At 47.2% G+C, this 27,953-nt stretch overlaps 1 protein-coding gene across 3 annotated transcripts in view; it reads left to right on the top strand.

Annotated features, from left to right (window-relative positions):
* The window catches only part of GLIS1 (GLIS family zinc finger 1), a 225,704-nt gene that overhangs the window by 460 nt on the left and 197,291 nt on the right, over positions 1–27,953 (top strand). The gene's annotated exons all lie outside the window — the stretch shown is intronic.

Below are 27,953 nucleotides of genomic sequence, written 5' to 3'. Positions count from 1 at the left end.
TATTGGGGAAGATGGGTGTATAGACAGCTCAGATTACATAATTTTGCTTCTGTATGTTTCTGATAAAAGTTGTGTGAAACTTGTCAAAATCTTATTATAAATTAGGATGAGTAGCAACTCGAGTATGTCTATCTCTGAGGCTGCTAAAGGCATCCTTTGAAGTATTCCAGTCTCCCTCAATAACAAAAACCAGAAGCCTTCAGCAAGACCCCTCGCCTGTTGGGACCTCAGTTTCCCCATCTGTCAAGTAAGGAATTAATTATACCAGATGATTTCTGGATTCCTGATGGAAAATTTTATGAATCTATAATCTAGCCTGAGTCAAGTCCCGACTTTAACAATGGCTGTTCTGTATTTGTTGCTTCAGAAGCATAGTTTTGGGTCAAAAGTTAGTTTGCAATACCCTTCCTCTACCCAGTGAGGCTGGTGGGTATAAGGTGCAGGCTCCAGTATAATTAATGGGTCAAAGTCAGCAATGAGGCTGGATTCTCATGAACATGTTCTTCTCATCACAGTTAATTATTATTGAGCCATTATTTATAAGTTTCATGCTGACAGATAATTAACCAGAAATTGGGGAAATTGTTGAGGCACCGTGTCCTCCCCCCTGCCCCCACCTTTTTTTCCCTGGGAGAAACCAAAGCTTTGGGGTTTCATTATTTCAGTGTTTGGGACCTCTTGGTTCTATTTCCAGCTGATTCTTAAGGAAGGAAAAAAGTGTGTTTTATGGCTCTGTAGGCATCACTACTTTAGCATCAATCAGCCCCAGCAACTTCGAAAAGGTAGGGTGGCTTGCTTTTAGAGATGAGAGCTCCTTTTAGGTTAAAAACAGAACAAAACAAAAAAACCCCAACTCCCCAATGCAAAGATTAGTAAAATGAAATAAATATAAACACTTTTTTCTTTTTAATGAAAACACCTGACTTTCTAGGAGAGCACTATTTCTTGTCTCGTTGTTTTATTTATTTATTTATTTATTTATGGCTGTACGCGGACCTCTCACTGTTGTGGCCTCTCCCGTTGCGGAGCACAGGCTCAGAGGCCATGGCTCACAGGCCCAGCCGCTCCGCGGCATGTGGGATCTTCCCAGACCAGGGCACGAACCCATGTCCCCTGCATCGGCAGGCGGACTCTCAACCACTGCGCCACCAGGGAAGCCCTTGTCTTCTTGTTTTAAATGTCAGTCTCTTCTCCAAGAGATAGAGGTCATTTTTTAAAGGGTAGATATAGAAAAAAACACCTTTAGCGTATTATTACTGGAATACACACATGAGGTTCTCTTTTACTAGGGAGAGAGAGGGCTGTGCAGCAAGACATGAGTAATATTTGCTGCCCTGAGCTCCCTCCCTTGCCCCACTCCATACACAATCCTCCCTTAAATAGATACCCTCCTGCAACATTTTGTGTTAAAAAAAAAAATAGCTGTCAATTGCAGATCGAGTTCTCTGCAGACCTAATAAATGGCTCTCCCAAACATAGCCTTTGTTCCAAGCCGTAGTTAGAGACCTTTCGTCTGGATGCATTGTGTACACCTTCTGACTTCCATTCCCCCAAATCCCAATTATTTTTATCCACACACCCCCAATGTCTAAAACATGAGATCTTTAAATCAGGATTATATTTGAAAGGGGCAGAGGAGGATAAAAGAATGTGAGGAAACACCTCTTTCTTTGTACCTTAAGATGGTTGTACTGATTAAATTTTTTAAGATGCTGCTGTTTTCTTCATAGCCCCCAGCAAGGCTGGTGGGGTAGGATTTGTCCCATCCATTTAAAAGATGAGGAAACTGAGGCCTACTGGGTGCGGGGTTTCTGGCCAGCCCATTGCTTGGACCTGGCCTCTGTCCCTCTGTGCGAATTTTTCCCCATAGTCAAGCCAGGCAGTGGCCTGTCACAAAACCAGAGCTGGGCAGCCCTCTTGAAAATGCCGTAAAGGAAACCTTCTTACTGCCGCCATTCCCACCCAAATATTCCCTAGACATCGCAACCCTTTGAATATTTGATGTCTAGCTCCAAGTCTCAGGCTTATTGGAAACAGACAGGTAAGAATACCAACTGAAAAATATTTATTGACCGTGCTGGAAATTGTAAGACTCTGCCATCCAAGATCTGTGGGATCAGGGGAAGTTATTTCTCTTCTCTGAGCCTTAGTTTCCTCATTTGTAAATCTACCGTGCGACTTACTTGGAAAGACTGAAGAGAGCATTAGTGATAGAGTGTGAAAGGGCCGCCTCAGTGCCTGGTTATTTTGGAGATTACTCTTGTAATGTGTTTAACGTTCTCAACTTCTGGTTTTCCATTTGCACGAGAGGTAATAATGCTTCCTCCCAAGGGAAAATGAAACAGTTGTTGTAAGAATACTTTATAAACTAAGAAGGAAAAAGGGGTCACTTTTATTAATTCTTGTAGGGCACCGTGTTATGGTCAGCGATACTTGAGATAAAGAGGGTAGGGTGAGGAGGGAGAGAGGTTTGATTTTTTAAATGTTGACTTTAACGACTTTAACTCTGGTGCCCTAGCCAGAGGAAGCCGAGAGGAGCCAAGCTGCAGGTCTTTTGTGGCCACTGCTGCCTGGTGACCGGAGAGAAGACAGTATTGCTTGGTTTGGAATCAGGTTTCAAATGATCTGCCTTCCGTTTCGGACAGACCCTAAGCCGAGGAAGGGAGTGAGCTCTCGAATCCAGCAGCTTGTCCGTAAATGTTGGGGTCCTCTGCGTTTCCAGATCTGGAGTTAGGAGGCACTGGGGATGGTGCGTCGTCATGGACTAACATTGTCATCATTTACAATAAGAATCACGATCTGTTTATGACAGAGTCCTGTTTATCCAGATTCCAAACAGCTGAAAAGGCCAAATTACCAGATGCTACGTTTTTTCTTTCTTATTATTAAATACCCGACACTCTGCTTTTCGAAGTCCTGACAAGGAAAGAAAGTAAACATCTGGACTTTATGGAGGCCGTCAGCTTTGTGGCGATGGCCCGATGATGCTCGCTCCCTGTGCACAGTGCTTTACAGTTTTCAGCGTGTGTCCCCCACACGTTCCCTCATCTGTCCTCATGCCAGCTGAGCTCTGCCTACCTTGCGGGCTGTTCCGAGGGGACAGATGTAGAAGCGCTGGCTTCTTATTACGATGTGCTCAAGGCTACAGACAGTAAGTGGCAGTTTCTAAGGCTTCCTGTTCCAAAGTTTGATTCTGGTTCCACAACTTGTACCTTCTATGTGTGTGTGTTGGGGGCCGAGAGCTGGGTGTTCATGACGGCCTCCCGAATGTTCCCAGAGAATTTAAAATATTTTTGCTTTCGGTATTTCTTCTGTCTCGAATCTTTGGAAGTTGGTAACTAGTATCTATGCCATCATTAGATAACTTCGCAGTTTACCAGAAGATTCTGTTTGACCAGAATTACTGCGCTCAGACCAAACCAGATAATGAGCTCACTGTTTAATTCTCAGCGACTCACTGGGCCATTTTCATTGTGCTGAGACTAGACACATCCTAGCAATAAAAAGGAGGCTGATGATCATGACAAATGTGGACTCTGCCATTAGTAAAAGGCCATCATAACGTGGCTGAAAATTCCAAAAAGTAGTTAATCTTGTAACTTAAAAAAAAAGTTAGTATATATATTTTTCTTTAAAAATGAAAACAAAAAAGGAAAGCAGTTGTAGATTGCATTAGGGGCATTAGGGGCTGGTGGTGGAAAGTAAGACGTGACAGTTTTGGTTGGCATTACCTGGTAGAGTTTCTTCATCTGAATCAGAAGCCACTGTGATGTTCTGGGGAGGCTTTTGAGGGGCCAGCACATCCATAATAGAAAGGTATGAGTTATTTTGAAAGCATTTACCCCCTCCGGCTCTAGTGGGCAATTTGCTTGCATTTCATCCATTTTAAAGTGCTGGTCCTGTGATCCGGAAATAATCAGATCCAAATTTTTTCAGTGCTTGAGGTTTCAAATAAGGGGGAGAAAAACCTGCTGGCCAAATGTCAGGCTCAGTGAGACAAAGAGAAACATGTATGTGTGTGGGTACACAAATAAGATAGGAACATGTTGCGTCTACAGTCATAAGAATTATGTACCCGACAAATCTTTTATAGACATGTAGCGGAAATATAATTCCCAAAGATTCCCTAAGAATCTTGTGTGGCTAGAATTCCTCTTCTCTTCCTGCCTCCTAAGCTCTCTAGAAGCTGCTAAGACTTGGCGTGCAAAATGGAAAGGGGACCAGCACATGAGATCGTAACTTAATTTAGGCTTAGTTGTTTCTGAGTCGTTTACCTGAAGTGCTCAGCTGGGCTGAGGTCTCAGGACTATCTTGGCTGCGGAATCATATCCATAGGCTGTGTTGCTCCATCTGTGATGAAAATACATGTTTCTTTATATGCCGTGGTTATACGCCGTGGTTTTCCTTCACACTTCTCCTCCTTCTGAAAAAAAAAAAAAAACCTCACCCCATCTTTGAGTTCTTCATCTCCCTGCGTTACAGTTGCATGAGAAGCGAAGTGAGCCAGCACACTTATTTTTACAGTGTGTTAAAATCCCATTACAGGCATAAGTGCACAATGAATCATTTAAAAAAATATATTCTTATGTTCTTTGTTCTGAATGTTGCATAATTATCATCATTTTCTTTGGTTTTATTTTGTGGAGTTTGGCCAGCATCCTAGAAAAGGGGAGAAACTAAAGTTTGGAATGGGGTTTTCAACCCTTTTTTGGATAGGAATAGGGAAAAAACAACAACAAACAAATAAATACCAACTTTATTTGTAAATTGACCAGTGACTGTCGCTAACGGTGACTTTTGCATAGAAAGGATAATCTCCCTTCTTTCTCTCAATTTTCTTAGAAAAGCAGTTACTTGTTTTGAAGGTGATATGGTAGTATTTCAACAACCTCACCTTGTATCTGTGATTATATTCAAAGTTAAATTACAGTGTGTGGTTTGCTATTTTTTTTTTCCTAATACAGATTTTAGTTGCAATTAGTTTAGACCTAGAGACTTGCAGTTGTTTCTTCTGGTAGGGGGTAGTCTATTTTTGTGTTTAAAGAAACAAAGACATTCAGTTCAAGGGGGAGAAGAAATGAAACAAACTCTACCCTGGGCTTTGAAAAATTCAGCTGCAACATGCAGAAAGCCCAGCTGCGATACCAGGGCCAGGAAAAAAGAGCAACCTCCTGAAATATTTGTGCAGCTCGCCTTCCCTGTGCTAATGATTCTAGCAGTTTAAAACGGAGTTCTTGTTTATCAACAGCCGCTGCCTGAATTAATAGTTTACAATGAAAAAAAAAAATGCTTTGGCGTTAGAAGCAAAGTCCGGGACTGATAGCTGAGTTACTGAGTTAAGGGAAGCAGAAAAGAGACGGGAAAAGTTTTGTGGCTGCTTTGGTCTCCTAAAGCCTTATTTATAAGAAACTGAAAGAAAACAGAGACCTGGGGTGGGGTGGGGTGGAGAAAATACAACCCTAACCCAGTGTCTTTTAGTTTAAAGTCACTTGAAGCATCTGTTTTCTCCTTTTCCCCGTCTTTCCCTAAACTCCAAAGGGTTATTCCTTCAGAAGGTTTCCGGTGGATTGAGGCGGATTGTGTTAGCATTACGAGCTGTGTTTTTAAAGTCAGCATTTGAGTCAGATGCACTGAGAGGAGCCCTTCAGTCCGCTCACTGAATAATGCATTTCCTGCATGGCCTGAATTTTTTTGGTGGTTATGGTTGGGACTGTCTGGAGCAAACACACGCGCCATTGTACAGCCTCAATGCATGTGGGCCATGCCCTTGGCTTTGAGTCTTGGTTTCCCCATCTGTAAAATGGGAAGCAGTTCCACAGGATGACCCATAGTCTCTTCCTACTCTGTTGCTCCGGGATTCTACATAAACTTGGCTGGGGCAGTTGGGAAGGATCTAGGGTATGGAAAGAGGTCAGGTTCTAGATTTGATCTCTTTGGAACTCTTGACTCCTGAAGTAGAGCACAGAAGGAACCGGAAGAGGGCGGGAGGTCAACTAATCTTTATTGAACACCTACTCATTGCCAGGCCGAGCAGTTTATAGCTGTCATTGCACTTAATAAAGCCCAACAATCCTATGAGGAAAGGAGGTATTATTCTAAATTTACAGATGGGGGAAATGAGGCTTGGAAAAGTTAATTGATTTGTCCAAATAATGAGCTTACGATGTAATTCACAGTGACTCACTGTATAGGTAGCAGGTAATAGAGGCTGGAATTTGAACCCAGCTCTGTCTGACTGCAAAGCCTGTGCTTTCCCCCTAAAGCACAGAGCTCTCACGGACGGCCCTTAAAACCCAAGTAGTGGCAAGGAGTCGCCGTGGCTGCAGAGTGTGCCCCGACCCCTGGGGGAAGGCAGCAGAAGGCCACAGGCCGGTCTGGATGACCAGTCCCCGGAGCAGACGTCTGAGTCTCAGCTAACAGGCTGAGGTGTGATTTTAGGGGGAGCTCTGCCTCCATCGGGCTCTGCCCACTGCTCGGCTGCAGAAGTGGTAGAAGGACAGTGGTTCCTGGTTGTGACATGGAGTCCTCAGGTAAGGAGTCCGAGACCGGAGGGCCCCTAGAAGCAGCCCCTTCTCAGAAGCAGCGCATACACTCATTCCGCCGGTTACTGCAGGTTCAGGTCCCTCTTTGAGCCTGTCATGCAGTTTGGGGAGCTTTGTTGCCCGAGCCCTGGCTGCGGTCGCCCTTCCATCGGTTATGAAGACATCTGTTTGAAGAGAATTCCTCATGATCGCATCACACGTCGTGTGTAGAATGCATGCTTCACTGGACATGATGGTTTGAGATCTATTAAATAATTATTTCTTATTAAACGCTTGGTGGGATGAAGAAAGGCTTGTGGGGAGAACAGACCAGGGATCAGAGTGAACTTGAGAGTTTGTGGGAAATGGGTCTTTTGTGTCAAATGATGAATGAGTCAAATGACCCTCTATGGAAGGAAGAGGTCCCACGGCTGGGTTGTGTCTGTGGTCTTGCATGGGGGTGTGTGCATTCATGAGAATGTATGTGAGTGTGGACATTCTCAAGGGATCATACTTCTTCTGAAGTGGAAATTGCAGGAGGCTTTATTGCCCAAAGCTTCTTTGCCTTTGGATGTTGACCCTGGGTCTGAAAGGGAGAGTATGAAGGGGTATCAGGGATGGCCTGCTTGCGTTGTGGCCCAGTCTCTTCCTATTTGTGTCTTTTCTAGCAGCCAGATTACTCTTTTAGATGTTGTTGCTTTTGTTTTTAAATAACAGGTTTGACGGCAAATAAGGCTTTAGCAAGAAACCAGGGCGTATTATAAACCCAGCTTTAAAAATACAGATCCCATTTGCTGTTTTAAGCTCTCCGGAGGGCCTGGAGATTGGGTTTATTTTGGAACGTTGGTGGACTGTATGAATTACTTCTCTGAGGCTTGGGTATTTAATACCTAATAGAAGTTTGTATAAGAGTTGATGATGTATTTTGCCGACTTTCCAACCCTGTAAATAAATTACACGTGCCGGCAGAGGCTGCCAGGATCCACTGTGTCAATTGAAGCTTAATTTTTATCCCAAACCACTTAATACTTTTGTCCTAGTGAGTAGAGAAAATTCCCGGGTTTCGCCCAGCAGCGGGCCCATTCCGAGATGTAGACGGTTTCATGAGCCCACGAACAGGCCTCCGTGGATTCACCGATCTTGACACAGTTTTCAGTGGTTAAGTAGCTTCAGCCCTCTCAAGTCCAACCCCCAAGGCAGAGAATGATAATATAATTTTAAGTGTATCGTAAAAATGAAACTCAATCGCTTCCACTCCCCAAACCTGTCTCGCTCCCCTTCTCTCTGGAGAAAACAGCCGTAATTGTGTGTTTAATCTCAGACCGCCTGTGCATTTTATCTTATTTGAGTGCAAAGCCCAGGTAATAACGTTGGCATTTCCAGTGCGAAACAAAATCGGGTTTCTAATTTGGAGACACTATTAAATATTTCATGCTTCAACCAAACTCAATTCTTTTTTCCTATAATAAGTTTAAATATTAATTCTCTGGAATGTCAGATGCCTAAAGCTAGGCATTTAGTGATCTGCAGTTTCAAGTATCTCGAAGAAGGTTTATGAAACAGGATATTTCACTGGGAGGGATGAGTAGTGTGTTTCAGAGATATCTGAATTCAAGGCAGTGTCTTCTGATTTACTTTTTAAAGGGAAAAGGTCATAAAATAAGTTGCTTTATGTGCTGAAGTATTAAGTGGCTTAGGCTGAAATAACAGCAGAGACTTTACTGTTTTTCCCTGTTATATTTTAACAATGCTTTTTGGGGGAGGGGGTGGGTCATTTTCCCGCCTGCTTGTCTCCTCCCCCAGCCACCGCCCCCCCCCAAACCAGATGGCTTTAATTCTAACCAAATCCCACGCTGAGGCCAAATGATTGATCAAACAGTCATTTGTACTTACGTAGCTCTCTTTGTGAGAATATCTCTGCATCGGAGCTTTTCGCCGGGCTCGGCTCATCTTTGGGACTTCAGATGGTAGATTTCCAGCCTGGAGAGGTGGAGGTATAGGGGTAGGTGGAGGGCAAAAATCCCAGACCTTCAATCCAAAGAATTCCTTGCTTAAAACCTTTTTGTTACTTCCCATCCCTGACAGCAGGGGTATCCAGGTTTTCTAAATACAAGGACAAAAATCGATGCCCTGTCCAGATAGCTGTTATATTTTTAGTATCTGTTGATGGAGAAAATACCTGGAGGTTACTAGCTTTAAGGGCTCTTTTAAATAGATTTGTATTTTATCAACCACTCACATATCTGTAGAGACATCGATTTGTTCTGTAGACAGTCTTTGCCTTCAAGCTCTCCCCTGAAATTACAACTTGGCATGTAGATTCACAACCAGTTGACTGATGGAAGAAATCTGAGCCCCTTGGTCTGGCGTTCAAGGCCTTCCCGCCAATCCAGTTCCACCTCTTCCTAATGTCTGCTTTGCTTGTCCTCCAGCAGCGTTGGATTTTTCTTTTTCTTTTTTTTTCCTTATAAATTTATTTATTTATTTTCATCTTTGGCTGCGTTGTGTCTTCGTTGCTGTGTGCGGGCTTTCTTTAGTTGTGGTGAGCGGGGGCTACTCTTCGTCGTGGTGTGCGGGCTTCTCATTCCAGTGGCTTCTGTTGTTGTGGAGCACGGGCTTAGTTGCTCCACGGCATGTGGGATCTTCCCGGACCAGGGCTCGAACCCGTGTCCCCTGCATTGATAGGAGGATTCTTAACCACTGAGCCACCAGGGAAGTCCCAGCATTGGACTTTTCCTTGTGCAGCTTCAGACTTGGAATCTTCTCTTGTCCTTCTGTCCTTACACACTTTGAGCTTCTTTTTATTCATTTTTGTGCCTTTTAAAATCAATTTTGGAACATAAAATAGTTCATATTCAAATATTCATCTTTGTAGCCTTACATCCAGTACCAGGTCTGGCAAAGTACATATCTGAGAAGCAAATAGTGTGCTGGTTGGGGCTGTAGGTGTGGAACCAAACCACTATGTTTGAACTCTGGTTCCAGGTACAAACTTCGGGATATTGGGCAAGTTATTAAGCTCTTTGGGCCTCAATATTCTTACCTGTAAAATGGGGATAATAATAGTAACAGTTTCAAAAGACTGTTACGAGGGTGAAACGAGTTAATACATGTATAAGTGCTTAAATACAGAGATTGGCACATGGTAAGATGCTCAATTAATGTTGGGGTTATTACTGTTATTGTTATTGCTACCATGTAAATGTTTGGTAAACAGAATCTCTTAGAAGGGCCTTTCTTCCCTTCCTTTTCACCAATCTGACTCCTACTTATTCTTTAAGACCCAGCTCAGGTGCCACCTCTTCCTGGAAGCCTTCCCTTTCTCCCTTGGCCTGGTTATGCTAGAGCTCTGGCACCCACACCTTTATCCTTCCTTCTGCGGTAGCACAGGTCATACTCTGTGGCAATTTTCCATTTACTTATGTGTCCTTGAGGACAGGGGCAGAGTCTCATTATTCCAGCATCCCAGTGCCCAGCACAGGGCCTGGCTCAAGGTGGGTGTCAAGGAAGGTTGGGAATGGACTCCAACCCAGTCTCTGCCCTCAAGGAGCTTGTAGCCTAGAAAGGAGAAGCTGAGTTTTATGTCTTTGTTTTTCCTACAAGGTTAATGACATGGTAAGGTCTCAGCACATGTGAGACTCCAGTGAATACACAAGGAGTTCTCAAGTACAGACACAGCCCTATTCTCCTTCCCACACCGTCTTGGGGCACTTCACAACGAGGTCTGTCCTACTTTTCTAGGTGACATTGGGCAAGTCTTCTCACCTGTCTGGGCCTCCCTTTCCTCTCCTTTCTGGGAGGAGTTGGCTTCAGTGATCACAGATCTTTCTTGGTGGCTGCCAGGCCATGGGCCAGGTGGAGGAGCTAGGGGCCTGACGGCTGTCCCGAGTGACTGGCCTGGATCGTAGGCCCACTTTGCCACACACCTGCCCCCCGTCTAGGCAAAGTCCCAGGTGCTTTAAAGTGTGTCTCGTCTTACGGTTTAAAGAGCAGGTATTGGTGGTTGCAACACATCTGACCCAGATTTCTCTAAGATGAAGAAGAACCCTGGAAATGAGAGCGAGGAGCCAGCTCTTAGTCACCCAGCTGGGGTGGAGAGTGATGTATACACCCTGGATCTCCACTTCAGGACAGGCTTAGACAGACCCCGGGGGGATTGTGTTGGCCTCCTGGCTCCTCTCTGGGTACTGTTGTGGTTTGAGCTTTGTTAACTGTAGAGCTCTGCCCAAATCACTATTATTCATTCAATCCTCCTATGAACAGATGGGAAAACTAAGGTTCAGAGAGGTCATGTTACTGTGCAAAGGTGGCCACATGGCTTTTGGAGTCAGAACTGAGTTCAGATCCTGATTATACCATTTGCTGGAACTTGCTTGGGCAAGTTCATTGGACTCTGAGCCCCAGTCTTTCTCATTTGTAGAATGGAGATAATGCCTATCTCAGAGTTGATGAGGGGCTTAAGGTGAGGAGTCTGTGGAGCACCTAGATCAGGGGCTGGCACATAGTAGGTATGTACCACAGGTAAGCTGCTGTTACTGCTCTTACTGAGTGGCAGAGCTGGGCCTAGGTCCCCAAGCCTGACTTGGTCTGATGCTATTTCTCCTCTACACTGCAGTATCCCATCCCCTTACTCTGGTGTTTTGTTTTGTTTTGTTCTTTCTTTCTTTCTTTTTTTTTTTTGGAGAAATTAGAAGAATAAGGACTTTGGGGTTTCAGAGACTGAGGTCCTAACCCCAGCACTGGAGGACACAGATCTGAAGAACCTGGGCTTCACTTAGGGTTAGGGGAAGGTTAGGAGCTGTCTATGTCCCTTGCCCAGGTGGGCATGGGCTACCTCAGCACAACTGTCTGACAGGTCCTGGCCCTGGGGTCAGTCCAAGACATTCACTCAACCTGTGGTGGCTCTGGTGTCTGGCAGGAGGGGGCTGGGGCTGTTTCTGGGGTGGGTCAGGAGGTACAGACCTCCCTCCCCCTGTTCCTGGTTTATTGGGTTGGGAGTTGCCTTCAGACTCTAATATCCAGGTGAATTACCTTGCTTCTGCCTCCCAAACTCATGATGCTGTTCCTGTTCTGCTCCCACATCCCTGTGCTTGCGGGTCTCTGCAGCACTGTGGAGGCCTCCATTTGTTGGGCCCTGCTGTGAGCAGATATCCCCTGAAGCCATTCACTCCTCGTGAGGTGAGTATCATCACCCCCATTCTACAGATGAGAAATACTGAGGCCCAGAGAGACCAAATGACTTGCCCAAGGTTCTAGAGCTGGTAGGTGGTAGCTGCAGGCCTGACTCCAAGACCCCGCCCTTTCTCACACCTTGCCACCGCTCTGGGCCGTTCCCCAGGCCCTCTGAACTCTGCTGCCTTGGGTCCAATCTTCCCCATTCGTCTTGGTCGAGAAACTGCCTCCTCCAGCCAGAATTACCGTTGCCCTCCTTCATCTTCCACTGCCCTTTGTCACTTTTCTCCCGTTGAACAGTTGGGTATTATAGATGCTTCCTCCCTGACGAGACTGTGAGCTCCATGGAGCGGGGTCTGTAATGACTGCATCTCTGACTTGCAGAAGGAGTGTGGACCAGAGAAGAGAACGAATGCAGGATCCCAGCAGAATTGATCTGTCCCTCTGCAGTCCAGGTGTGGCTTCCTGGGGAGTTCCCCAAGCAGATTTTCAGGACAGCAACCCAGAGTGGCTCTCTATGTCTGAGCCTCAGACAGTGATCTCCGCCTGGCCAATTGTCAGGAGCATATGGGATGAAGTGTGGGGAAGTATCTTGAAAACGGAAGGGCTGCATCCGGGTTTGGTTGTTGCTTGGTTCGTTCATCAGTGTTTTGAATGGCTGCTATGTCCCAGGTATTGATTGGGTTGGGCCCTGGGACACTGTGGTGGGCTAACAGATAGAGCCCGTGCCTGCATGGGGCTCTCAGTCAGGAGGGCTGGGGGACAGTGGGCAAGTGTGTGCAGGTTCCCTCCCAGCCCGGCCGGGTCCCCAGTCCTCACCTGTGCAGCTTCACCACCTCATCACCTGGCTTGCTGTCCTAAGCAGACTCCTGAGCTCCAGACAGTCTGAGACCCATGACCTCAGCCAGTCTCATGGAGCCTTGGTTTGCCAGCTTATAAAATGGAAATATTTACTAGCTAGCTCCCCTCGTGAGGCCAGCGTGAGAATCAGTGATGTCAGCAGGGAAGGGGCTGACTGCGGGGCCTCTGAGGGCGGACGGGAGCAGGGGTGTGTAGAGCCCTCTGCAAGGACGCTGGTTGTGGAGCCACACAGGTTACCCAGTCCCGGGGGGTGGGGACACCTTTGCCAGCCCTTTTCCTGCACCTGTTGCCACTTCCTGCTTGCATAAGCCTTCCTCTTGGAGGGAATATCCTTTCTCCTTACCTGTGGCAATAAAAAAAGGCCAGAGGGCTTCCCTGGTGGCGCAGTGGTTGAGAGTCCGCCTGCCTATGCAGGGGACACGGGTTCGTGCACCGGTCCGGGAAGATCCCACATGCCGCGGAGCAGCTGGGCGCGTGAGCCATGGCCGCTGAGTCTGCGCGTCCGGAGCCTGTGCTCCGCAACGGGAGAGGCCAACAACAGTGAGAGGCCCTTGTACCGCAAAAAAAAAAAAAAAAAGGCCAGAGTTTTCCTTTTGCAACATGTTCAGAGTCTCTCCTGTCTCAGCCTCACACCCCTCCCTTCTTCTCACTCACTCCAGTCTTTCATTCTCCCAATGGCTCTAGCTGTTGGGTACTCAGAATACAGCAGAGCTACAGCAGAGTCATGGAGACAAGTAAATTCCCATTGTGTGACATTGGCCAGGTAGGTGGGGGCTTGGGGGCTGTTGGGGACCTTCCTTCTCTTCCCCCTCCTCCTCCTCATTTTCAGTATCCTGCCGTGATCATCTTTTGAGTACGGCAAGACATTGGATCATCTCTTTTTTTTAATGGATCATCTTGTAATTACCCTGTGATGTAAGTGTTTATGGAAGAACTTATGGCGATTTACATTTAAATTAATTACAATTAAATAAAATTAAAAATTCGGTCCCTGAGTCTACTAGCCACATTTTAGTGCTCAGTAGACCCATGTAGCTAGTGGCTACCATATTAGGCAGCAAATATAGAACATTTCCATCACCAGAGAAAGTTCAGTTAGACGGTGCTAGTCTAGAGTATCTTTCTTTAGTTTATTCATTTGTTCGGCAAACGTTTCCTGGAGCCCTATCATATACTAGTCTCTCTGTTAAGCTCTAGAGAAGTAGGTATAACCCAAGCGCGGCCTCTGCTTTGGGGAGCATCTAGTCTAGAGGGCAGGCAGATGGACATACCAGCTTGGAGGTGGGGCCAGCGTGCTGGTTACTGGGCTCCTGCTGGGGATGCAGACGTGAGTCTTAGGGTCTGCCTGCTCTCAGAGAGCTCACAGGCTACCACTGACAAGACAGAGATCAGAGCAGCCTTCCTGGAAAGGTAGCATTTGAATGGCCGGGCCCTAGTGGGTGCGTTCTGCTGATTCCCCAGGAAGCAGTCCAGAGAGGGCAGATGGTTCATGCAAGTACACCCCTGAAGCTGGAATCACGCACAGCGTCTCCTGATGGCATCCTGCATAGCCACTTAGATAGGAATGGGTTCCTGCCCTCCAACAAATTACTTGATCTTACTCCTAATCCTTCTTTGGGAAGTGGCTGACCGTTTAAAGATAATTTAATAATTGTTATTTTCCCCACTTATATCAGTAGTATATACTTATTGTAGAAAATTTGGAAACTCTAAAAACATTTAAAGATGGAAATAATCTCACCCCCAGAAGTGATCACCATTTACATTTTAGTATATTTCTTTTCAGTCTTTTTTCTATGCTTATCTGTATATTAATAGTTTTCATTATCATTGGTATCATTCTGAATATAAAGCCTTGTGTACTTAAACTTAACATTCTAACATAAATCTTTTCCATGCTGTTAAATTTTTTGGTAAACATTCAAAAACGTATTGCATTTTACTACATTTGTTAAATTATTTTGAATAGGTGATACATTTAAAATGGTTCAAAATTCAGAAGACCCAAAAAAGGGTTCTTAGGAAGAGCCTTCCTTTTCTCCCCCCAACCCCCAGTTCCCCTTGCTGGAGGCAACAGTGACACCCCCTCTTCCTTCCCCTATTTTTGTTTAGCCTCTCAGATAGTTGACGTGAGTACAAAAAAATATGTATATATATTACTTGCGTGTGCGTGATGCTTAGAGTTTTTCACCTTTTCCCTTAGTCTAGATAAAGCTGCAGCGACTATCTTCATGCAGTAACCATCATTTGCATCTATGATTGTTTTCTTAGGCTAGATTACCAGAATTGAAAATAACTGGGCCAAAGGCTAGTGGCATTTGACACACATATTACCAAATAGCTCTTTAGAAGGTTGCACGAATTTTCACAACTGCAAGCAGTGTCTTAAAGAACTTACTTCCCTGAATCTTCACCAGTGTTTCCAAAGGAATTTCCTAATTGGAAGGTGGAAGAGACAACTGGTTATTGTTTCATCTTACGTTTATTTGATCGTTAGTGTAGTGGAATATATACTGTGTATTGATTCACAGTTCATAGCTCCTCTTTTGCAAGTTGGTGTCTGTGTCGGGGTCTGAACATTTTACGTATAAAATGTAAAACTTTACATATTTTAAAGTGTTCAGCAAGTTAGGAATGTTAATATTTTGTTCATATTTGTTGCTAATATTTTTATGAGTCTGCTGTTTAAATGTTTTTTATGATGATTTTGAAACAAAAATTCAAAATTTTTATATGGTCTTAATGCCAAGATTTTCCTTTGTCATTTCCTCCATTGCTTTTCTTTTTGTCATTGGCCAAGTCCTATTGTTTGCTATTATTACTATTTTGGGGAGCTTGTTTTATTACCATTCTAAAAATATTTTTATTTTCAGCAGAATAATGCTAAACATAGTTCTAAAATCATCTAATACTGTTAAGACTTTACAGGGAGTTAGTCCCTTACCTTCATTGTCACACTGCTGAGAGGCAGCTGCCTTCAGCCAGGGCTGCTGGGACGCTCACTTCCAGCGGGCATCACTTATCCCCATCTACGTGGATGGTGCTCCCTGGACTTGTGCAACACAGGGCTCCTGCCTTCAACTCATTTAGTTGTCATTTTCTAGTGTTTTTCCCATTTGTCTCAGTTACAAAAATAAAAGCGATAATAGCTAAACGTGGTGCTTATTACCGTGGTCCAGTCATGCTCTAAGAGCATTCCGAACATAATGCCTTTGATTCTCCCAGCAACCCCATGAAGGAGTTGCTGTTATTATCCCTGATTTGCAGATGAAGAAACAGACCCAGAGGAGGGAGCCATGTGTCCAAGGTTACACAGCTGGTGAGTGGTGAAGCCTGAATTGCTAGGCTGCACAGCCTCTAAGTAAGACTTAGGCTGCTGTTTTTAGATCGGCTGTATTCATCGGCTGCTGGCTTCTTGTATGATGGGTGAGGATTTAGTTCTCTTGAACCCCCCCACCCAGTTTTTATCCCGCTCATGCTGGCCCTCTCCTCCCTCCTGCTCTGGTTGTAGCAGTTCAGCCTGTGCACAGGTGGGACTGTGGGTAGCAGGATGCCAGTGTGTGGATTTTGCTTGCTTGGTTCTGGCTGAGCCCCAAGACGATGGGTATTGATAATAGGCATTGGCTGCTACCTTCTAGAGCAGGATTTCAGGTGCCTAAACTTAACTCTGGTTTTGAGATCCTTAACTGGCACACACTTTGAGGGTGTCAAAGGGTTGAGATGGAAGAGACGACAGAGGGCATTTCCTTAGAGAGAGCTGTTGAGAAGCTGTGACACTTCCTCCCCCGTGCCGGGTGGGCGGGGAGGGGGTTGCTTTCTCCTCACCCAGGACTCAAGTGAGAGGGGCTCTGAGAGCCCCACTCAGAGGAACGATGTGTTTTTTCATGCCTGAAGGTATTGACGATGAAAGCTGTAGTTGGAGCCCCTGCCTGGTAGCAGAGTGAAGGGGGTGGCTGCACTGTGGTTGTGATGGACAGAGGGTTCTGTTCCACGGGTCCTGCCTGGTGGGCATTTTCAGATTGACCCACCCTGCCAGAGAGGACTTCTTGCCAGGCAGAGGGGAGAGAAACTGGAGGTGTCGCATGGGACACAGTGGGGTTCTCTCCTGGGAACCCACGGAAGTGGGCACTGAACACGCAAGTCCAGAGAGCTCCCCTGGTACCTGGCAAGTGAGTCCCTTCTTGCCACTCCAGTAGACAGAGTAAAGGGCACTGGAGACATTGCCCCTCCGCCCCTGCTCAGGGGCCCCAGCAGGAGGCAGGCCCGAGCTGGGGGAGGGGAGGAATTTGGCTGTAAATGAAGCTCAGAGTTGAGATTATTAATCTGGACGGGACATCTTAATAACCAAGATGAGACTGTTCTTAGGACTAAAAGTGTCTGGAAGATGTTTTATGATCCAAGAATGGTTCAAAGAGTTAAGGGAACTTCTAGAGACTTCACAGGGGTGGGGAGTGGGGATGGGGAACAAGTCTGCAGATTGGGTTTTAAATAAGGGCCGGTGGGGTAGGGAGGCACGGGGTACTGACATTGTTTCTGGAGCACCCTCTGGGGTCCACTTTTTCAGCGTAGGGTTGGTTACATTTGAAACAGGATGTTGAATTAAGTCACGCACTGTGGGAACTTTCCCTTTGGGGTATAGCATTTTGTTTTCCTGGGGTTAAATAGGGTCTTTTTTTTTCATTTGCTTAGTTTTATATTTATGTATCTATTACCACTTTCCCCTAAATACTCCATCAGTTTTGTCAAACATTTGTCAGTCATACTTTCTTAAATGCTCAAATGCATCAGGTTATCTTAATTCCATTTCTCACACACCCCAAAGAAGTGGGGAGCACTCCTATTGCACCTCCTGGGATTGTCACTGATGCTCTCCTATGTAGGATTCCCTAATTCTTGCCTCACACATGTATCACATTATCTGGCTGATTTAAGCAGAAAAGAGATTTTATTAAAAGGATGCTGGGTGGCTCTCAGAATTACTTACTAAGGTTTGGAAGCTACATAGCTGAGAACTGTACCCCAAAGTCCGCCACAGGGCTGTGCAGCGAAAACAGTGGGTGCCAGACATTGGCAGCAGAGCCCCATCCCTGGTCGCTGGCTGTCGCTGACTCCTTGGTTTTGCTTGTGTAGACCGATTTGAGCCGTACCCCTAGGTTTATGCTTCTAATTGGCAGAGCCTGGGCCATGTGCCCACGCCTCATCTCCAAGGGAGGCCGGGGAAAACACAATCTTTTCACGCAACATATTTTTACTGAGCACCTGCTAGGCACCCTTCTAGATGCTGGGAAAACAAGCAAACAGGCAAGAATCTCTGCACTTACATTTTAGAGGGGGAAGATACAATGATCAAATAAACAATCAAATATAATGTTTACCAAATGGTGGTACATACTTTGGAGAAAAAGCAGGGAAGAGGGCTGGGGACTTCTGCTGAGCAAAGACAAAGTACGTGAGGGATGTGACACTTTCAGCTTCTGTGTGCATTTTCAGTGTGCGCGCGTTATGTGTGTGTGTGCGTGCATGCGTGTGTGTGTGTATGTATGTGTGTGTTGGGATGGAGTGGGGGTTTTTTACCTTGGAAGGTGAGTGATTTTCCCAGTAGAAGAAAGGTGTTCAGATGCTGAGCACCCAAAAGAAAGTCAAATGTCCTTCGCATTGTATTTTCCTTTTTCTTAGTTTAACCCCGTAATTTGCTGGAGCCCATCCTCCAATGACTTTGTAAGAAAGGTAAGTAAGGGTGTTTGTCTGAAAAGTGTCTCATTCCTGATTAATAGTTTGGCTGGAGAACTTTAATAAGAAGAAGAACTAATCTTTAAATGCTTATTACCATATGCCAGGCATAGTTCTGATTGCCTTACATCAGTTAATGCATACTCACAACAGTCCATTGACTGTTATGCCCATTTTACAGATGAGGAAACTGAGATCCAATGAGGTTAAGTAACTTGGCCATGGTCACACAGCTAAGTGTCAGGGCCAGGATTTGAACTCAGGCTGTCTGGCTTCAGAGCTGATCCTATTAAGAATTTTGACGATATTCTTGTCCCATTGTCTCCCAGCTTCCCTCATTGCTGTTGAGAAGTCAATGCCATGGTGATTCCTGAAACTCCACGTAGGTCCCCTTCCTCTCCAATCTATTTGCTAGCTTTCGGGTCATTCTTTTCATCCCTGATGTTCTGAAGTTTTCTAGTGATGTGCCTTGATGTGGGTTTTTTTCCATTAATTGGACGGAGTACTTGTTGTGCCCTTTGTTTCTGAAGATCCATGACCTTCAGTTCTAGATGTTTTTATGTAGCAGGTCTTAGAAGTTTTTTTCCATGCCGTTTGTCTATTTCTTTTCCTGGAAATTCCACTAGTTGCATGTTTTGCTTTCTGTATCCATCCTCTCGTTTTTGTATCTTTCTTTAATATCTAGCTCTTTGTCTTTTTGACCTGCTTTCTGAGAACTCCCTTGACTTTCTCTCCCATTTTATTTAAAAATTTTAGTTATTTTTGGTTTGCAGAAGTACTTTCTTGGTCTCCAACAGTTCCCTTTCATGCATTTTGTCTCTGGTTATGGATGCAATATCTTATACCTCTCTAAGGAGATTTTAGGATTTTAAACCATCTTTTCTCATATCCCCTGTGTTCCTGTTTTCTGTTTGTGGAGTTCCATTTGTTACTGTTTGGTCTCATTCTTTCAGGTTGGGGATTTCCTCCCATGCTGGTGACAATGACCTGATCTTATGAAGACATCTTGTCTACTAACCCTATCTCTTTTTTGCTGCCCATTGCCCCTTGTGTCTGCCCTCCTTGCCCAGCTTAGAGTCCATCCTTATACTTACTCCTTTCCAAGCAGCTCTTCTCATGTCAGGCCCCAACCCTGGTTCAGACTGGACCACCTGAGCCTGCCTGTTGATGGGTGCTGGTGGAGACAGCCGTGCTGAGCGGTCGGCTCTGCATCCGTGAGCTCAGCGACAGCGGGCCTCTCCGCAGCCCGGCCACCAGCTCCTCCTCGCTGTGTGCCCGCAGGGCCCCTGCTTTGGTCAAGGCCAAACTGTCCTTACTTGTTCTTCTCATCCTGTTCTCTCTCATTTTCCTCACAGACTTTGCTTCTTCACTTCCCTTTCCTGCAAGTGTGAATTTCACCCTCTCTAGAGGTCATTCCCATCAGCATACAACCTGCTCCAGGACCTTCCAGCCTGAAAAGCAGAACCAACATTGCTTCCTTGAGCTCACACTCCCTCCTGCTACAGCTCCTTTATCTGCTTCTGCTGAGGCTGAAACTTCCAGAAGGAGTCACCTTGGTTTACAACCCTCCTTCGGTCATGTCCCAGTTTCTGTCCTCCCCTGTCTGCAGACTGCTTGTGTCAAGGTCCCCGTGGCCTCCGCGTGGCTGGAGCTAACCACTGTGCGCATCTCCATCTCACTGCCAACGCAGCAGCATCAGTGCAGTGACCGCTCCTGGTTCTCCCTGGCTGCCCCCCTGCTCTGGCTGCCCCTTCTCACTGCCTTTGCTGGCTTCTCCACCTGCAGTGCCCAAGTTCTAGTCTCTGGGCTCTGGGCTCAGCCCTGCATCTCCGCCACCTGGTCCATGCCGCTCCCCGGCACCCCTCTCCTGGGAGTTGCAGCAGTCACCTCACTGGCCCCTTGCTGCCACCCTGACCTCTCTGGAGTCCAGTGCAGGTATGAGTTAAAATGCAAGTCACGCCATGACACTTCTCTGTTTAAAGCCCCCCATCAGTTTTCTGTTCTTTCCAGGCCCATGAGGCTGACGTGATATCTGCCCTCATCCTCTACATCCTCTCTGCCTCCCTCACTGCACTCTAGCCACACTGACCTTTCCGTCCTGTGAGCACGGTAAGCTTGTCCTCTCGTGAGGGCCTTAGCACGGCCTGTTCCTGCTACCTGGCTTGCTTTTCTAGTTCATCTTCGCACGGTAGACTCAGGTGTCTGCTTAAGGGTCACCTCCCAGAGAGGCCTTCCCTGACCACCCAGTTTCTTTGTGTTATCTTACTCGTGGGTTTTCATCGGAGCACTTGTTATTACTGCATGTTTTCTTTTTTTTGGGGGGGGGCAGTGTTGGGTCTTTGTTGCTGCACGTGGGCTTTCTCTAGTTGTGGCGAGCGGGGGCTACGCTTTGTTGTGGTGCGCGGACTTCTCATTACCGTGGCTTCTCTTGTTGCGGAGCACGGGCTCTAGGTGTGCGGGCTTCAGTAGTTGTGGCACTCGGGCTCGGTAGTTGTGGCTCGTGGATTCAGTAGTTGTGGCTCGCAGGCCCTAGAGCGCAGGCTCAGTAGTTGTGGCACACGGGCTTAGTTGCTCTGCAGCATGTGGGATCATCCTGGACCAGGGCTCGAACCTGTGTCGCCAGCATTGGCAGGTGGATTCTTAACCACTGCGCCACCAGGGAAGCCCCTACTCTATGTTTTCTTGTTCATGGTCATCCTTCACTCCCAAGAAGGAAAACTCCACGAGATACAAGGACCCCACAGGGCCTAGAACAGGTGGGCAGAGTGCCCTCCCACTGCTCCTGTCTGTCTTGGCAGCGGTCACACTGTGATGTCTGTCTCCCAGGGAGGCAGGGCCACGCTTCATCCACCTCTGGGCTCATCTTTGCACGCGGCCTGCGGCTTCCGCAGAGGCGTGGCCACTTTTTGTAGGAAAAAAATGCATTTCTTTTTTTTTTTTTGCGGTACGCGGGCCTCTCACTGTCGCGGCCCCTCTCTCTGCGGAGCACAGGCTCCAGACGCGCAGGCTCAGTGGCCATGGCTCACGGGCCCAGCCGCTCCGCCGCATGTGGGATCTTCCCGGACCGGGGCACGAACCCGTGTCCCCTGCATCGGCAGGTGGACTCGCAACCACTGCGCCACCACGGAAGTCCAAAAAATGCATTTCTTGTTAATCCTGTGTGGGCCTTGGTTTTGATGCTGCCTGCAGCTGGTAGAGTAGAAAAGGTGGGGGCCATTGTGGACCTGAACATCCATACTGTTTTGAGCACTGGGGGCTGCCATGGAAGATCTCTCAGTTTTCTCTTCTGTGAAATGGGGCAATAATTCCATGCCTGGGCTCCCGTGAGGCTCAGGGGAGAAACAGGATAGGAAAGAACTTAAAAAAAAACAACAACCTAAAAAGAGGGCGTTTGTCTAACCCATTCTGCAGTTCAAATGCAGTGACCAGTTATGAAGCACCTACTGCGTGCTGTACTAAGGGGCTGTTCCCATGTTTACATAATTCATTTAATCTTTCAACACTCTTGTGAGGCTCCTGGTGATCTTGCACCAGAAGAAGCCGAGACTCCAAGAAGATGAATGACTTGCTGATCATTTGTAGAGCTTGTGATACCTGTGTTTTCTTAGGCTCGGCTCAGTTTCCTACTAGTTTTGGACTTTGTCTTTAGACAAAAAAAAAAAAAAAATTCGAATTGCTGTTTCCAGTTTCTTTCTTCATTTAGTAAGTTTACGGGGAAGGGGGAGGATTGGGGAAGGTAGAGGGAAATGGGGAGATCTCAGGACTTTCCCTGTCCAGCCACATACCCCAAATCCCATCCCAGCATGAAGAGGCTAAGGCCCTCAGGGGACCAGACATCCTTTTGTGAGGAAGCTGTCATACCCCCTCTAGATTCATGTCTTTTCGGGATGAATTAGCTATAATCTTAGGGGCTGTCCCCTTCCCCTCCCTTTTCAAAATTCTCTTCTCCCCTGTTTCTCTTCTCTCCTGCTCCTGAGCATGTGCTCTGTCTCTCTATGTACTTGGTCCCCTCTTCTTTCTGTGGCCGTCCCTATTTCCCTCCTTTTTGGTGTCTCTCTTTATACTATCTCTATTTCTGACTTTCCCTTTTTTTCCTTCTGCATCCTTCTATGTCCTTCTATCCAGGCTTCTTTCTGGCTCACTTTCTGTGTTTTTTCCTTCCTTCTCTCTGGTGCTGCCTTTCTGGATCCATATCAACATTTAGGCTCCTGCTACCTGCTATTGCTGAAAAGTGCCCCTTTGGAGTTGTGTTTACAAAGAATCCACGTGGTGGCCCACGGCCATGGCAGCTCTTCTCTGCACCTGAACTGCCTGGAAACTGGCCCCAGTGGGCAGGTCTGAGAACGACCCTGCTGCCCATGACCATATTCAGCTGGGGGACGCTCCTGCCCCTCCCTCTGTGAAAGTCCTGTGCTGGACACCGGGACATGCCCCACCCTCAAGGGGCCCTTGCTGGGGACACGGACGGCGAAGCTGCTTGTCGTGAGCATCGCTGGGCGGTGATCATCAGTTCCACACACAGGAGTCCTGCTGGGGCTTTATGAATCCTGCTGCGGGTGCAGGTGTCTCAACAGAAGGGTTGCTTGAGCCAGGCTTTGAAGGGTGAGGAGGCCCTTTACTAGGTGGTGAGCAGGGAGAAGGCATTCTAGGCCCTCGCTACTCAAAGTGTGATTTGCAGACCAGCAGCATGGGCACCACCAGGAGCTTCTTAGAAACGCAGAATCTCAGCCCTACCACAGACCTGCTGAACCAGAATCTGCTTTCTAACAAGATTCCCAGGTGATTCATGTGCGCAAAAGCTGGAGAAGCACTGCACCAGCCAAGACTGTGTAAAGGTCTGGTGTGAGAGAGCCCGTGTGTTGGGCAATGGGGAGGCATTGGGTGTTGTAGGACATTGGCTGAAAGTGGCCAGAATGAAGCTAGAAACAGAAGATGGACTCAGGTTGTGCTGGGCCTTAAATAATCCACTCAAGATGAGGACAGAACTGGAGCCATGCTTGCCGCTTCACAATACCTGCCAGACCCACAGACCCACAGGCCGCCGTTTCAGTGAAGCCCTTTAGGGCAGGGGTCCCCAACCACCGGGCTGAGGACTGGTGCCGGTCTCCGGGCTGCTAGGAACAGGGCTGCACAGTAGGAGGTGAACGGAGGGTGAGCGAGCGAAAATTCATCTGCTGCACCCCATCGCTTGCATTACTGCCTGAACCATCCCCTCTCCCTCCACCTCGGACCATGGAAAAATCGTCTTCCACGAAATTGGTCCCTGGTGCCAAAAAGGTTGGGGACCACTGCTTTACGGATCATCAGGTCCTGTCTTCTCACGAGATGAATGGGGAGACTGAAGCCCAGAGATACCAAGTGACTAGCTTAAGATCACACAGCAAATAAGATGAGGGATGGGATGAAAAATCATGGCTCTCAGACTCCACAGTTCTCTGACTCTTTTGGGAATGTGTTTGCTCCTAATAAGAACGACTACTGCTGGGACTTCCCTGGTGGCGCAGTGGTTAAGACTCCGCGCTCCCAATGCAGGCGGCCCAGGTTTGATCCCTGGTCAGGGAATTAGATCCTACATGCATGCCGCAACTAAGAGCCTGCATGCCAAAACTAAGGAGCCCGTCTGCCGCAACTAAGACCCAGTGCAACCCAAATAAATAATAAATAAATATTAAAAAAATAAATAAATGCATAAATATGATTTTTAAAAAAATGACTACTGCTTATTAAGGTCATGCTATGGGCCAGGCGTGGAACTAAGTGCTTCCCATTGGGTTAATGAAATAGTTCATTTCCCTATCGTGATCTACATTTTTTTTTAACATCTTTATTGGGGTATAATTGCTTTACAATGGTGTGTTAGTTTCTGCTTTATAACAAAGTGAATCAGTTATACATATACATATGTTCCCATATCTCTTCCCTCTGCGTCTCCCTCCCTCCCATCCTCCCTATCCCACCCCTCCAGGCGGTCACAAAGCACCGAGCTGATATCCCTGTGCCACGCGGCTGCTTCCCACTAGCTATCTACCTTACGTTTGTTAGTGTATATATGTCCATGCCTCTCTGTCGCCCTGTCACAGCTCACCCTTTCCCCTCCCCATATCCTCAAGTCCGTTCTCCAGTAGGCCTGTGTCTTTATTCCTGTCTTACCCCTAGGTTCTTCAAGACATTTTTTTTTCTTAAATTCCATATATATGTGTTAGCATACGGTATTTGTCTTTCTCTTTCTGATTTACTTCACTCTGTATGACAGATTCTAGGTCTATCCACCTCATTACAAATAGCTCAATTTCGTTTCTTTTTATGGCTGAGTAATATTCCATTGTATATATGTGCCACATCTTCTTTATCCATTCATCCGATGATGGGCACTTAGGTTGTTTCCATCTCCGGGCTATTGTAAATAGAGCTGCAATGAACATTTTGGTACATGACTCTTTTTGAATTTTGGTTTTCTCAGGCTGTATGCCCAGTAGTGGGATTGCTGGGTCATATGGTAGTTCTATATGTAGTTTTTTAAGGAACCTCCATACTGTTCTCCATAGTGGCTGAACCAATTCACACTCCCACCAGCAGTGCAAGAGTTGTGATCTACATTTAACACGCAAGAAACTAAGGCTCTGAGAGGTAAAGTCATTTGCCTAACGACGAGTGACTTAAGAGACAGAGCTGGGCTCTGAATTGATGTGTGGCTGATTCCAGGGCCTGCTGCTCTACCCACCTGGAGGACAGGCAGAGAGATGTGAGCTTTATCCCAGAGGGGATGGGAAGTCATAGAGGCTTTTGAGCAGGGGAAGGAGCTGGTCAGACCCGGTTTTGGGGAAGCTCACACCAGTGTGGCAGTCCCTGAGCTCTTTGGATGGCCTTGGGTGAGCAAGTCCCTTCTTAGTTTCCTCAACTGTTGGGTTCTAGTAGAGGCTCTCGAAGGTCCATCCTGAGTCTGGCTTTGGGTGTGTCATGCTGTGACTGCAGAGCTGCTGGTGGGTGCCGTGGCCCTGCACCTACCAGCGTGTGGGTCGTTTCAGTCCTGGGGTGGGAGGTGGGGGGGATGTGTCGTCAGAGAAATGCAGAAGGAGTGGTGGTTGTGCCGGGGGGGAGACTGACCAGCCTCCCCTCCAGCTCAGCCACCATCGCCAACTCCGTCCCACATGTGATTCTGATTAGGGGGCCTGTGTAAAAGTTACCTAAACACCACTCTAATTACTCTGTTTAGGAACATTCACATGCGTGGGAGGGTTCCTGGCCCTGGCTTCCCACATGTGCTGGGGGTCTGCGAGGAGGCACCACGTCTGCACGAGCATGCAGGCGCTGTGTCGGAGCTCCGCAGTCGCCCGGGCACAGGGACCCTGCAGGACCCGCTCAGGGAGTTCTTCCCGGGCCCTGGCAGGCGGAAGGGTGGGAGTGACTGGTCTAGGCAGGCGGTTGTAGAGGAGAGCTTGTTTAGAATCTCTCATCCTCCTGTGAAATAGGTGGTGTTGTCCCCGTGAGGAGAGACAACCTCGGAGGAAGGTATCGCGACAGAGCACGGGACTCGGAGTCAGCGAGACAGCCCGTTCACTGTACGACCTTGGGCAAGTGCCCTCACCTCTTTGAATCTCGGTTTCTTGGTTTGTCTAAGACCACCTGTCTTTCAGGCTTGTTGTGAAGATGACATGAAGCACGTGAGAGGACTTGAACTGTTGTCTGACCGGGGCTGCCGTAGCTCACAGCTTCCCCGGGCTCCACTTGCAGTGAGAGTGCACAGGCTCTGCGGCCACACACAACTCCTGCGTGTGACGTGTAAAAGACTGTGGGGCTGTTTATTTTATTTACAGCCTGGTCGGGGAGACAAGACACCTTCCGGCCGAGTATGCTTTAGAGCGCCCCCTGGAGGCGGAGAGGCATGGCATTTGGGGGCCTTGGGTGAGCAGAGAGCTGCACCCAGGATTCTTTGGAGCTTCAGGAAGAAGGAGCCCCCCCTCCGAGCTGAATGGGTGGTCCCAGAGGGGGTTTGCAGCTAGTGGGCTGTCCGTGTTTGCCTATTCCTGTAGGGTTGGATGAAGGGGTGTGGGCAGCATGAAAAATGATGACATAGAAAAAGGTTTCTTGTGCCTTATGCTTCCCCTGCCCAACCTCCCTGTTCTTCTGTCCAAGGATTCCCCTCCCATCCTTCTGTACATCTGTGGGTACTCCCCTGTGCCTCCGCATCTGTCCACCCACCATTCCCCCAACAAGAAGGCTTCCAGATACCCACTGTTCTTTCGCCCACCCAGCTCCATATCCATCTTCATGCCTCTTTGTGTGAACACCCATCAGTATTTGTATCCATCTAGCTAGTCACCCATCAGCCAACACTCACCAGGACCCATCATGAGCCCTGCTCTTGCTCTGTACTAGATTACATGAGATGAATCAGATTTGCCTCTGTGAGGAATCATTGAAGGTGGTTGTGTCTTTTTGTCTTTGACATCAAAGAAGACCATAAACTCCTTGACCTTCCTTTAAAGATGAATCAGATCAGACAGTAAATCTGAATGAGTCTTTCCCGTCCACCTACTTGTCCATTTACTCATTCATGTGTCCATCCATCTTGCCATCTATCCACCCACCTACCCACTCACCCACCCATCTATATAACCCACCATGAAGCCATCTAACTGCCACGAACCACCCAACTATCCTGCGACCCATTCAGCCACCCAGCTACCTATCAACTCATTCACCTTTACACCATCAACAAATCTATTTTCAAGATCCCAGTAGGTATGTATGAAGTACTGTATTAGATTCTGGAATACCAGCCTAATATATGCCCCGGGTCAGTTGAGTTACTGGGATTTGCTTTTAAAGTCCCTTCCAGCTCTGACATTCTGAAATACATAGAAGCACAAGACAGGGATCCTACTCCCATTTATTCAGCAAATCCACATATTCAGCAGTTGTTGAGTGCCTGCTTTTCTAGACACTTGGGATACTGTGGTGAACAAGACAGATAGTCCTCAACCTTGCTGAGTTTACATTCTAGTGGGGGAGACAGACAGTAAAGGAGTAAATAAATTGCAGTAAGTGTCTCTGTGTGCCAGCTGTGGGTGAGGCTCCCTCAGGGAGCTTCTAGTCTAGTTGGCAGTGAGACAAGTTTGGACAAAGATAAAACTCCCAGACTCTGTGTGTGCTGTGTTCCAAAGTGGGGTGCACCTGTACAGCAGGGACTTCAGGTGGTTAGAGGGGTAGCTGAGGAGGACCTCCCGGAGAAGGGAAGCCAGAGTTCAGCCTAGGACGTTACAGTACCCGGGGACCTGCCGCAACACACAGATGAGGTCCCTCAGTGCCGTCCGATTCCCGGATCCAGTGTTCAGTTCACTAAACTTGCTGGATGAAGCCAGAGCCTCGCCCACTCTGAGCCCCAGGCCCAGAACCACAAAATGAAGGGGTGGGATGAGATGAACTATAAAGTCTTCTGGACCATGACTCTGAGATCTATGAATTTAATTAGTAGAGGAGACATAGTTATGTCATGTTTTATGGTGGCATTCTTTTTTTTTTTTTTTTTTTTTTTTGCTGTACACGAGCCTCTCACTGTTGTGGCCTCTCCCATTGCAGAGCACAGGCTCCAGACGCGCAGGCCCAGTGGCCATGGCTCACGTGCCCAGCCGCTCCGCGGCTTGTGGGATCTTCCCGGACCGGGTCACG

The sequence above is a fragment of the Delphinus delphis genome, chromosome 1 (assembly GCF_949987515.2).
Source record: "Delphinus delphis chromosome 1, mDelDel1.2, whole genome shotgun sequence".
In the NCBI taxonomy this organism is placed as follows: Eukaryota; Metazoa; Chordata; class Mammalia; order Artiodactyla; family Delphinidae; genus Delphinus; species Delphinus delphis.
The sequence above is the reverse complement of the archived record's forward strand: the minus strand, read 5'-3'. Positions and strand labels throughout refer to the sequence as shown.